Raw genomic sequence first — 11,997 nt, 5'->3', positions numbered from 1 at the left:
CACTGAAAAATACATATATAACGATCCCAAATATGCAAAAGAAATCTCTACGCAGGATCACTATCTGATCCATCACTACTGGAAGAATCACCATCATCGGTCTCATGATCGCTAATGCCACCACCAATGGTCCAAACCGTGGGACTACGACTGTGCCCATCATGGCAAGTGATTGGGCCGCTGCTCCTCTCAACCTCTCGACGTCGCCTCTCGGCCTCCTATCGAGCCACCTCTATCATATCAGCCTCCCCATGCTGCTCCTGTATTAATTAGTGAAATAAAAAAGAATATATTACAGTTACCATGAGAAAAACTACAAAGCAAAACAAAGATACGTACAAGTGGATCTGGAGTGTCAATAAGTGTCTGACACAAAGTACGGTAGCTGTAGTATGTGGCGTACTCTATCTCCTGTGCCGTCGGTGGACAACCATAGTCTTTCATCTACATTAAGACACAACCAAAGACTTATTAAATTTTGCATTCAATAATACTACCTTTAAAAGTTAAAATGTGAATGGTCTATACTCACAAATGTGGCCACAAATCCATCCCGTCCCATCCGCCCTAGTCTAGATGTGTGACGTAAAGCTACTCTCTTTCGTGCTGCCTCCTAAGCAAATTTGAATAAACAAAATAACATAGATTAGAGAAAAGTTAGAATCAATCTAGGAAAGTTCATATTAATTCTAGTATATATTACCAAATGCACACACTTTTCTTGGGGTAAATTAATGCGTAGGCGCATCTCCTTGCGGAAGAATTGCCATGTCTCCATGCAAATGGTTGCCTTTCTCTTGTTTTCCGGCACCATACAATAGCGGCTGTTTATTTTTTAAATTACAATAAGCGTCAGAATATACCATATAACTATTAGACTTCAATGTTTTGTTACTTTTATTGAATTTTTTATTTTGGTCATTTGATAAATGTCTCATGTTTTTATGGTAATTGAAATCTAGATTCGGATCAATCAAAGGGTACACCACCACCTCCTACTAGTGGTAGCCGGGGTGCACAGAGTTCCGATACTGCACATGAACCCATTTATGATGATTTCTACTATGATGAGCCTATTATATGATGATGTGCTCATTGTTGTGGCACGTATCGCAGGCCACGACAGGAGTGCTTTTCACATCAGATGACTTATGGTACTTTTGAGCAAGCACCACCACTTGAGGAGCGACATCGACCTATGGTATATTTCTGATCTCCCTTTGTTTGATATTGGAGTTTTAAAAATCAAAGGTTGATATATATAATGTAACTAGATTATATATGTAGGTATCTTCACTTGATGACGAGGATGACTTTACTACCAGTGGTGCACATGTCTCTCGCACACGGCACGGAAAGGTCATTTGTAAGTTTGCAGCTCGAGGTTTCTCGACATCCTCTACCTCCTCCATTGGAGGCTGAGATGGGTGGAGATCATCCGTTGCCTACTCATTTACAGGATCTAGTACAGAGCTACAATCGTAGACGATACGGAGTCTGGCAGGGAGGACCACTTCCTTCAGATGGAGTGGTTTTTGGCTTTTGGGGCAATCGCTACATGATTGCTCCGTCGACCATCAGTGGAGCGGGATGAGACGTCTTTATTGCACAAGATTTGCATGTGCCCCCTCATTCAGAGGTCACCCTTATGTCTTTTTGTGGACCTATATATAGATGGGGTCCATGGCATCAGATCACTCGCTACATCCAGAGCATGACTACTTATGGATTATGTCTCAATGTAGCCTCTCTTTTTGCTAGAGGGATTACACATGCAGAAGGCCAAAGACTCTATGTTAATGGAAGACCTTACTCTCAAGAAAACATAGCAGGTTTAATCAATAGTAGTCGAGGGAGAAGTGCAAGAACCAATTGCACATTTGTGGAGTGTGAGAAAAGTCATGAACCAAGGCACATGAGTAGGGATGTACCAAGATATATACTTGTCCATGCTATTAAATCATTACGCGCTGATGATGAATTTGCTAGTCAATTATGGATGGCGTAGACCTCCACGAGCACCCCTAACAGATGAGGGTTGAGAGCTCATTGTATACAATTCCTAAGTTATTTTGAACTCTTGTACCCTAATTCTACACTTTAATTTGCATTACGTTCCGTACTGTCACTAATTTATTTTGATATTATTTTTTGTTGTCTCCAAATGTTATTGAATTCCATGCACATCTCTCTCTCCTTTTATATATAAGCATGCTATTGATACAATCTTCTTTACCTTCAAATATACAGATTCCAGATTATGACATTGATAAAGTCACAAATCAACATTCACATGACGTATCTCAAATGTCAATAGAGTGCATGAGGATCCTACACAGGAGTGATCCTAATACGTTGTCGAGAAATTTGCGGTCTTGCCAGGAAAGCACCGGGCTTATGGCTATGAAAGTTTGTGAGAGAACTCAAAAAAAAAAAACTATATGAAGGAGTTAAACCATGATATCATGAAGATTAGGGTTTGGAAGGAAGTGCAATCAAAGAAGCCCCACTCTTTCTCTCTTGCCCTCACACACACAAAGAAAGAACACAAAAGAGAATGTCAAAACAACACAAAGATGAAAACATCAAGGCTATGGTCATATCGTATCATGGGTAATATGAAAGGGTTAACAGATGAATTAATGGCATTCAATCTTGGCTGAACAAATAGGCTATGAATTGTTCTTTAGAATTGTAGTTTTGTGCTTACCATAATATATATATTTTGTCTAGTGATTGGGATTAATTGTGTGTACAAATCCTCTTGGTTCATAGTGATAGCCGTTTTTCGGCTTTCCATAATTGCCATAGTAAGCTACCTCACCCTACCAAATTCACCCAAACACTATGGCTATCCCTACCATTTCACTGTAAATATGCGTGTGTGAGTTAGGGGGCTTTTCCCATATCTTCTTAAAATCCTCAGCTAGCTAGTCACTGGGCTAGTTGAGTCAAAAAAATAAAAAAAATAAAAAATATTATGGCCCATTTGTGTGTAAATATTGCATTATATATATGGCCTAAATATAGAAATTTTTATAATTATTCTGGTATTTTATTTAAATATTTATACTTAGGTGTGTGTTTTATTAAACCTGTGTATGCCTTCTTTCATCCTCTTACACCATAAGTATATTTTTTGCCAATATGTACATACTCTAACCTTATATTTTTCCTTTATACAAATCACTCCCACATTTTCACCCTCATCCTCGTGAAAACAAAAAATTCATTTCTACTCATTGGTCACGTTTATTATATTATTTACTTGCATACCTTTTCCTCTTTCACCCAAAATAATTCAAAGAGGGACCATATATATCATATGATTCCAATAACTTTCCATATCCATAACTCCTCCATATTTTTATTATTATTTTTACTCATTATTCTAACACCATGTGCTCATTGAGCTAAAGTCCATGAATAGTCCATACACTAGTCCCACCATGTATATATTTCTTTATTCACCAATAATCCTCCTCCATGTATGGGTCAAGGGCAACTTGGATGCTTTGTATTATAATATGACAAAGGAGGGGCTCACTCTTGGATGCATTGTACAAATTCAACAAAGGAGGGAGGGGTCCACTAAAAGACTTTTGCAGGCATAAAAACAGGCTTTTTGGTGAGAATTTTGGCACCTATCTCCACTCCGAATTTGGAGCGGTGGTCAAAAGAGAAAATGTAGCCCACGCTCTGAATAATCAACTCAAATTTTTTCATGATTTTTGGAGCTACCAACGGTGAGCTATAAGTTTTTGAGTGGACCCCAGTCTGCCACTTTTCTCACAAGTAGCCCTTAGTCTTCTCTCACCCTTCCACACACCTACTCACTCTTACACATCCCTCCCTCTCCTTCCCTCACTCAAACCTGTAATTTCCATTGCTTCTCCCACCCTCTTCACCATTACCCTTCTCTCTCATCCCTATAGTGCTTTTATGAATCTCTACATACATACACGTTCTCCATGTCTCTCTCTATTGCTTCTATGTTACAATTTCATTTACCTCTCCTAAAAATATCTAAAATTCAGCATCTTAACCATGATAACTTCTGCAAATTGAGGATTTTTCATCAACAAATCCTCTTTTCATCGTGGTGGTCAACCGTGGCGGCGGCGTAAAGAAGCGAAGAAGAAGAAGAAGACCAGCGGTCATTTTTTCCACAATCTACACAAGGGTGAGTTCAAGCTTCTTCAAAGCTTCACCATCTCAATGATTCTCTTTTAATTCACCCCTCTTCCTTCATCAAATCAACTCATCCTACCCATTGTAAATGTATCACTAACAATTCTAGTGATTATTACCACTAACAACTAACTTCTCTTGTAAAAATGCACCCACACTATCAACATATGGAGTAGGCAACCGCACAAGTAAACCAAATTCACTCACTCCCATGGAAGTTTCTCTCCTTTCACCACATCAATAATTCTCTTAATTGAGCCCACATCCATGTGACTCAAGAGAAAAGAGAGACCCCATTCTCATTTGAAATTCATAAAAATTCATAATCCTTGATCTTTCCTAATAAAATTGATTAGGCTTAATCCTAATCAAGGCTTCTAAAACCTATAAATAGAACCCATTCCTCCTTGTAAAGAATCACTATACCATTGCACACTAGATTGAGCGTACCACACGCCAGTTCTATCTTGGTTGTAAAGAGAGAGTAAGCTTTCTATACACCATCACCTTGGTGCATAGAAAAGCTTGAGCTAGTTTGAGTGAGTGCGAGTAGAAGATATTCTTCCTACCATTGTTGTATCTACCCCAACATCAATGAATTGGTAGTTTTGGGTGCAATTCATGTCCAAAGGCTCACGCTTCTCCTCCAATTTGGCTTGGCAAACTCATTCAGCTTCATAAGGTGACTTGTTTCATTGAAGGTTGTTGTTTTGTTGCTTGTGATTCATTGGCTATTGTTTGGCTACCATTGTAAGAGGGTGGATGGTGAGAGGGCTCCCATAACCCTAAGACAATGTGCTAGTGATGCTATAACCAAATCTTGTCACTTGATTCCGCAAGCTCTAAGTTCCTTTTTTGTGCAAAATATAAAGTTGAAGCTAAGTTGTACACCATCTCTCTCTCTCTCTCTCTCTCTCTCTCTGGTGTTTTAGTGTGTGAGAGTGTTCCATTGGTGTTAGGGTTAGTGTAAATTCCTTGCTTGTTTGTGGGTTGCTCTAACGATTCTCCTCTTTTGCGTCCTAGTTCGCTCTTAAACTAGGTGGTGCCCCTTGTGTAGTTGGGATTTGGCTGTGGGTTTGTTGTTTTGGTTTGTGTTGTGTTTTGCCCCAGCCCCATTGAGTAGCACGGGAGCCTTGAAGGGTGTCTAGAGGTTGCTCTTCTTGTTGCCTGCCCCGGACCGCCTCAATTTTGGTGCCCCCACTGAGGAGCAATTGCGTGCTTAGTGTTGTTGTATTGCATGAATGCTTGAATTTCAGCATAATCAAGTAGATTTTATGAATTATGAAAACAGACCGAGTTTAATTTCAAGGAAACTAAAATTGATCTAGAATATGGTTCGGATTATGCATAACATAAGAAAGGAAAAAAACATTTTCACATAAAAGTCTAGAATTCATGTTGAAAGACCTTTCAAAACTTTGTGTAGTTAGTTGATGATTGTTTGGAACTAATCTTTGTGTGGTTCTAGCATTGAGAGACTATGACACGCTATACCTTTAATGATATCCCAATCTTCTTCGGAAATCCAGAAGAAGATGTTGATGATTTTCTTGCTGATTTTAGAATGGTTTGTCATATCCTTGGTAAAAGGGATGACATTGAAAAAGGGGATTTTCTATTGCTATGCCTTAGAGGCAACACTGAGCAATGGTTTTGGACTATGTCTTCTCAGATTGAAGATGGATATACCCAAATTTCCAAAGCTTTGAAGGCCAGATTCTCTAAAGCTCCAACAACGGAGAAAGCATGGGCTTCACTACGGAGACTTCAACAACATGGTGAAGACTACTATGCTTATGAGGATATTTTTTCTCGTCAATGGGAAGGATGTGGATTTAGTTCTACATTTCCAGATTATGTAAAAATGCATCAATTTATTTCGGGTTTGTCTCCTTTCCTAAAGACTAAGGTTACTTGTAGTGGACCCTCTACCTTTGAAGAAGCGGTCACTATTGCCCGAAGGAAGTTTCACAAGTACTTCTACATCAAAAATGGTTTCCATCATGCTGGAAGAACCAACCATCATGAAAGTGTTTCTATCAAGGAGTCATCTCCTTTGCCATACTTGTCTCCTTCTACTCCGACAAATGTTGAAGAAGTTACTTACATGCCAACTGATTATTCAAGTGCTAAAGTGTGTGGCCAAGATTCAAATGTGGAATCTCTTTCTTCTACCTTTATCACAAGCATGCAAAAATCGACACAAGATATCTCAAATGGCATTGATGATTCAATAATGGATACATCCAACCTTTTGGCGGAGGATCAATTTCTAGTCCGAGCAGACGAAGCTTTTGTGCAACATGACTCTATGGAGAATGAAGAACTTGAAGGTAACCTTGATCTTATGGAATGTTCTGAGAGTGTATCTTGTCTAAAAGAAGAGAGTGAAGAAGAAGATGAAATCATAGGTGGAGAGATCATAGACCACATTGATCATAAAGAGATGATTGTGTACATGGAATGCCAACTCCAAAACAAAGTAGAAGAGTGTGAGTTGAATCCAGGTGAGGATAATCTTGAAGAAGTGTTTGAGGATGTTGAAAATCATTGGTATAACCCATGTATGTTAAGCATAGAGAAACCTATCATGCAAGAAGCCAAATGTTTCACAAAATCAAACAATATTCCATCAACCTTTGAGGTGGTACAATGTGAGGAGTTACAACCTTGCCAAAGGGGGGGCTTAGAAAGGGATGAAGAACATGGGAGAGTAGTAAAAAATAAAATCATAAAAGGAAACTATCAGAAGGGTATCATTCTCTCCAATGGTGTTTTAGTGGGTGGCTCTTCATTCATGGGACAATCTCTTAGCATGAAAATCCAAGCTTTTGAAGCCCCAATAATCTTCACATTGGGTTTCACCTCTTCAAGGTCAACTTCTCCTCTCTTCACATATACCTTTCATCGGGGACACTATACCTTCTTAAGTGGAAGAGGACATGAATACTTGGTGATAAACGGATGTTTCCAAATCTTCTTCACTTGGTTCTTTGTTGTATGGAGGTCTCACATTGTGATGCTTCTGGTCTTCATCATAGATGAAAAACTTGTTGATTGCTAGATGTGGATATTTCATCAATCAGTACCAAAATCTATTCTCTTCCAATGTGTTGGAAGCAATAGAAACCTTCATCTATTATCTACTTATGTGGTAAACTATCTGCAATATCTTCCAATAGCAGCTAGAAGCATGGATCAAGCTTTCCTAAATCATAAAGGTCATAGAATTTTTTACTTGATGAGCCTACCCAGGTTGAATGAAATTTATAAGCTACAGTTCAGGAATTTGCTCATACAAGATCTTGAAGATCGTAGCAGATACATCAACTGTACACAAGAGGAAGAGCAACCAATCTTTTATATCACATTCATAGTGATAGATGCAATGATGGACAACAGTAAAATATACAAGTTTCTTCAATCAAAATCAGTAAGTGATTCCATACCATACATCTCGCTTTGGGAAAGATATTTCAAGATCTTTGATCCTGGGGGGTGCTTATGGAAACTTTCTCGATGGAGGAGGTTTACTCCGTCACTTCATTTCATCATGCTATTGGCTCAAGAACCTTTCATATCACACAAGGTTTTTTAATCATACAACAAAGGTTCTTCAAAGATGAGAGCAGCCAAAGACAGACGTTACACAATCTACATGTTGTATGCTCGGATAAATGGTACATGAATGTACCATTATCTAAGGGGGGGGCTAATGATAGCCGTTTTTCGGCTTTCCATAATTGCCATAGTAAGCTACCTCACCCTACCAAATTCACCCAAACACTATGGCTATCCCTACCATTTCACTGTAAATATGCGTGTGTGAGTTAGGGGGCTTTTCCCATATCTTCTTAAAATCCTCAGCTAGCTAGTCACTGGGCTAGTTGAGTCAAAAAAATAAAAAAAATAAAAAATATTATGGCCCATTTGTGTGTAAATATTGCATTATATATATGGCCTAAATATAGAGATTTTTATAATTATTCTGGTATTTTATTTAAATATTTATACTTAGGTGTGTGTTTTATTAAACCTGTGTATGCCTTCTTTCATCCTCTTACACCATAAGTATATTTTTTGCCAATATGTACATACTCTAACCTTATATTTTTCCTTTATACAAATCACTCCCACATTTTCACCCTCACCTTCGTGAAAACAAAAAATTGATTTCTACTCATTGGTCACGTTTATTATATTATTTACTTGCATACCTTTTCCTCTTTCACCCAAAATAATTCAAAGAGGGACCATATATATCATATGATTCCAATAACTTTCCATATCCATAACTCCTCCATATTTTTATTATTATTTTTACTCATTATTCTAACACCATGTGCTCATTGAGCTAAAGTCCATGAATAGTCCATACACTAGTCCCACCATGTATATATTTCTTTATTCACCAATAATCCTCCTCCATGTATGGGTCAAGGGCAACTTGGATGCTTTGTATTATAATATGACAAAGGAGGGGCTCACTCTTGGATGCATTGTACAAATTCAACAAAGGAGGGAGGGGTCCACTAAAAGACTTTTGCAGGCATAAAAACAGGCTTTTTGGTGAGAATTTTGGCACCTATCTCCACTCCGAATTTGGAGCGGTGGTCAAAAGAGAAAATGTAGCCCACGCTCTGAATAATCAACTCAAATTTTTTCATGATTTTTGGAGCTACCAACGGTGAGCTATAAGTTTTTGAGTGGACCCCAGTCTGCCCACTTTTCTCACAAGTAGCCCTTAGTCTTCTCTCACCTTCCACACACCTACTCACTCTTACACATCCCTCCCTCTCCTTCCCTCACTCAAACCTGTAATTTCCATTGCTTCTCCCACCCTCTTCACCATTACCCTTCTCTCTCATCCCTATAGTGCTTTTATGAATCTCTACATACATACACGTTCTCCATGTCTCTCTCTATTGCTTCTATGTTACAATTTCATTTACCTCTCCTAAAAATATCTAAAATTCAGCATCTTAACCATGATAACTTCTGCAAATTGAGGATTTTTCATCAACAAATCCTCTTTTCATCGTGGTGGTCAACCGTGGCGGCGGCGTAAAGAAGCGAAGAAGAAGAAGAAGACCAGCGGTCATTTTTTCCACAATCTACACAAGGGTGAGTTCAAGCTTCTTCAAAGCTTCACCATCTCAATGATTCTCTTTTAATTCACCCCTCTTCCTTCATCAAATCAACTCATCCTACCCATTGTAAATGTATCACTAACAATTCTAGTGATTATAACCACTAACAACTAACATCACTTGTAAAAATGCACCCACACTAGCAACATATGGAGTAGGCAACCGCACAAGTAAACCAAATTCACTCACTCCCATGGAAGTTTCTCTCCTTTCACCACATCAATAATTCTCTTAATTGAGCCCACATCCATGTGACTCAAGAGAAAAGAGAGACCCCATTCTCATTTGAAATTCATAAAAATTCATAATCCTTGATCTTTCCTAATAAAATTGATTAGGCTTAATCCTAATCAAGGCTTCTAAAACCTATAAATATAACCCATTCCTCCTTGTAAAGAATCACTATACCATTGCACACTAGATTGAGCGTACCACACGCCAGTTCTATCTTGGTTGTAAAGAGAGAGTAAGCTTTCTATACACCATCACCTTGGTGCATAGAAAAGCTTGAGCTAGTTTGAGTGAGTGCGAGTAGAAGATATTCTTCCTACCATTGTTGTATCTACCCCAACATCAATGAATTGGTAGTTTTGGGTGCAATTCATGTCCAAAGGCTCACGCTTCTCCTCCAATTTGGCTTGGCAAACTCATTCAGCTTCATAAGGTGACTTGTTTCATTGAAGGTTGTTGTTTTGTTGCTTGTGATTCATTGGCTATTGTTTGGCTACCATTGTAAGAGGGTGGATGGTGAGAGGGCTCCCATAACCCTAAGACAATGTGCTAGTGATGCTATAACCAAATCTTGTCACTTGATTCCGCAAGCTCTAAGTTCCTTTTTTGTGCAAAATATAAAGTTGAAGCTAAGTTGTACACCATCTCTCTCTCTCTCTCTCTCTCTCTGTGGTGTTTTAGTGTGTGAGAGTGTTCCATTGGTGTTAGGGTTAGTGTAAATTCCTTGCTTGTTTGTGGGTTGCTCTAACGATTCTCCTCTTTTGCGTCCTAGTTCGCTCTTAAACTAGGTGGTGCCCCTTGTGTAGTTGGGATTTGGCTATGGGTTTGTTGTTTTGGTTTGTGTTGTGTTTTGCCCCAGCCCCATTGAGTAGCACGGGAGCCTTGAAGGGTGTCTAGAGGTTGCTCTTCTTGTTGCCCGCCCCGAACCGCCTCAATTTTGGTGCCCCCACTGAGGAGCAATTGCGTGCTTAGTGTTGTTGTATTGCATGAATGCTTGAATTTCAGCATAATCAAGTAGATTTTATGAATTATGAAAACAGACCGAGTTTAATTTCAAGGAAACTAAAATTGATCTAGAATATGGTTCGGATTATGCATAACATAAGAAAGGAAAAAAACATTTTCACATAAAAGTCTAGAATTCATGTTGAAAGACCTTTCAAAACTTTGTGTAGTTAGTTGATGATTGTTTGGAACTAATCTTTGTGTGGTTCTAGCATTGAGAGACTATGACACGCTATACCTTTGATGATATCCCAATCTTCTTCGGAAATCCAGAAGAAGATGTTGATGATTTTCTTGCTGATTTTAGAATGGTTTGTCATATCCTTGGTAAAAGGGATGACATTGAAAAAGGGGATTTTCTATTGCTATGCCTTAGAGGCAACACTGAGCAATGGTTTTGGACTATGTCTTCTCAGATTGAAGATGGATATACCCAAATTTCCAAAGCTTTGAAGGCCAGATTCTCTAAAGCTCCAACAACGGAGAAAGCATGGGCTTCACTACGGAGACTTCAACAACATGGTGAAGACTACTATGCTTATGAGGATATTTTTTCTCGTCAATGGGAAGGATGTGGATTTAGTTCTACATTTCCAGATTATGTAAAAATGCATCAATTTATTTCGGGTTTGTCTCCTTTCCTAAAGACTAAGGTTACTTGTAGTGGACCCTCTACCTTTGAAGAAGCGGTCACTATTGCCTGAAGGAAGTTTCACATGTACTTCTACATCAAAAATGGTTTCCATCATGCTGGAAGAACCAACCATCATGAAAGTGTTTCTATCAAGGAGTCATCTCCTTTGCCATACTTGTCTCCTTCTACTCCGACAAATGTTGAAGAAGTTACTTACATGCCAACTGATTATTCAAGTGCTAAAGTGTGTGGCCAAGATTCAAATGTGGAATCTCTTTCTTCTACCTTTATCACAAGCATGCAAAAATTGACACAAGATATCTCAAATGGCATTGATGATTCAATAATGGATACATCCAACCTTTTGGCGGAGGATCAATTTCTAGTCCGAGCAGACGAAGCTTTTGTGCAACATGAATCTATGGAGAATGAAGAACTTGAAGGTAACCTTGATCTTATGGAATGTTCTGAGAGTGTATCTTGTCTAAAAGAAGAGAGTGAAGAAGAAGATGAAATCATAGGTGGAGAGATCATAGACCACATTGATCATAAAGAGATGATTGTGTACATGGAATGCCAACTCCAAAACAAAGTAGAAGAGTGTGAGTTGAATCCAGGTGAGGATAATCTTGAAGAAGTGTTTGAGGATGTTGAAAATCATTGGTATAACCCATGTATGTTAAGCATAGAGAAACCTATCATGCAAGAAGCCAAATGTTTCACAAAATCAAACAATATTCCATCAACCTTTGAGGTGGTACAATGTGAGGAGTTACAACCTTGCCA

At 38.6% G+C, this 11,997-nt stretch overlaps 1 pseudogene; it reads right to left on the bottom strand.

The window, feature by feature from the left end:
• Positions 1–218: 218 nt before the first annotated feature.
• LOC147419031 (uncharacterized) overlaps positions 219–11,997 on the bottom strand; it is a 56,267-nt pseudogene continuing 44,488 nt past the window's right edge.

This window comes from Adiantum capillus-veneris, chromosome 29, assembly GCF_014529385.1.
Source record: "Adiantum capillus-veneris isolate H3 chromosome 29, ASM1452938v2, whole genome shotgun sequence".
Taxonomy (NCBI): Eukaryota; Viridiplantae; Streptophyta; class Polypodiopsida; order Polypodiales; family Pteridaceae; genus Adiantum; species Adiantum capillus-veneris.
This window is presented reverse-complemented; position numbering and strand designations above follow the sequence as displayed.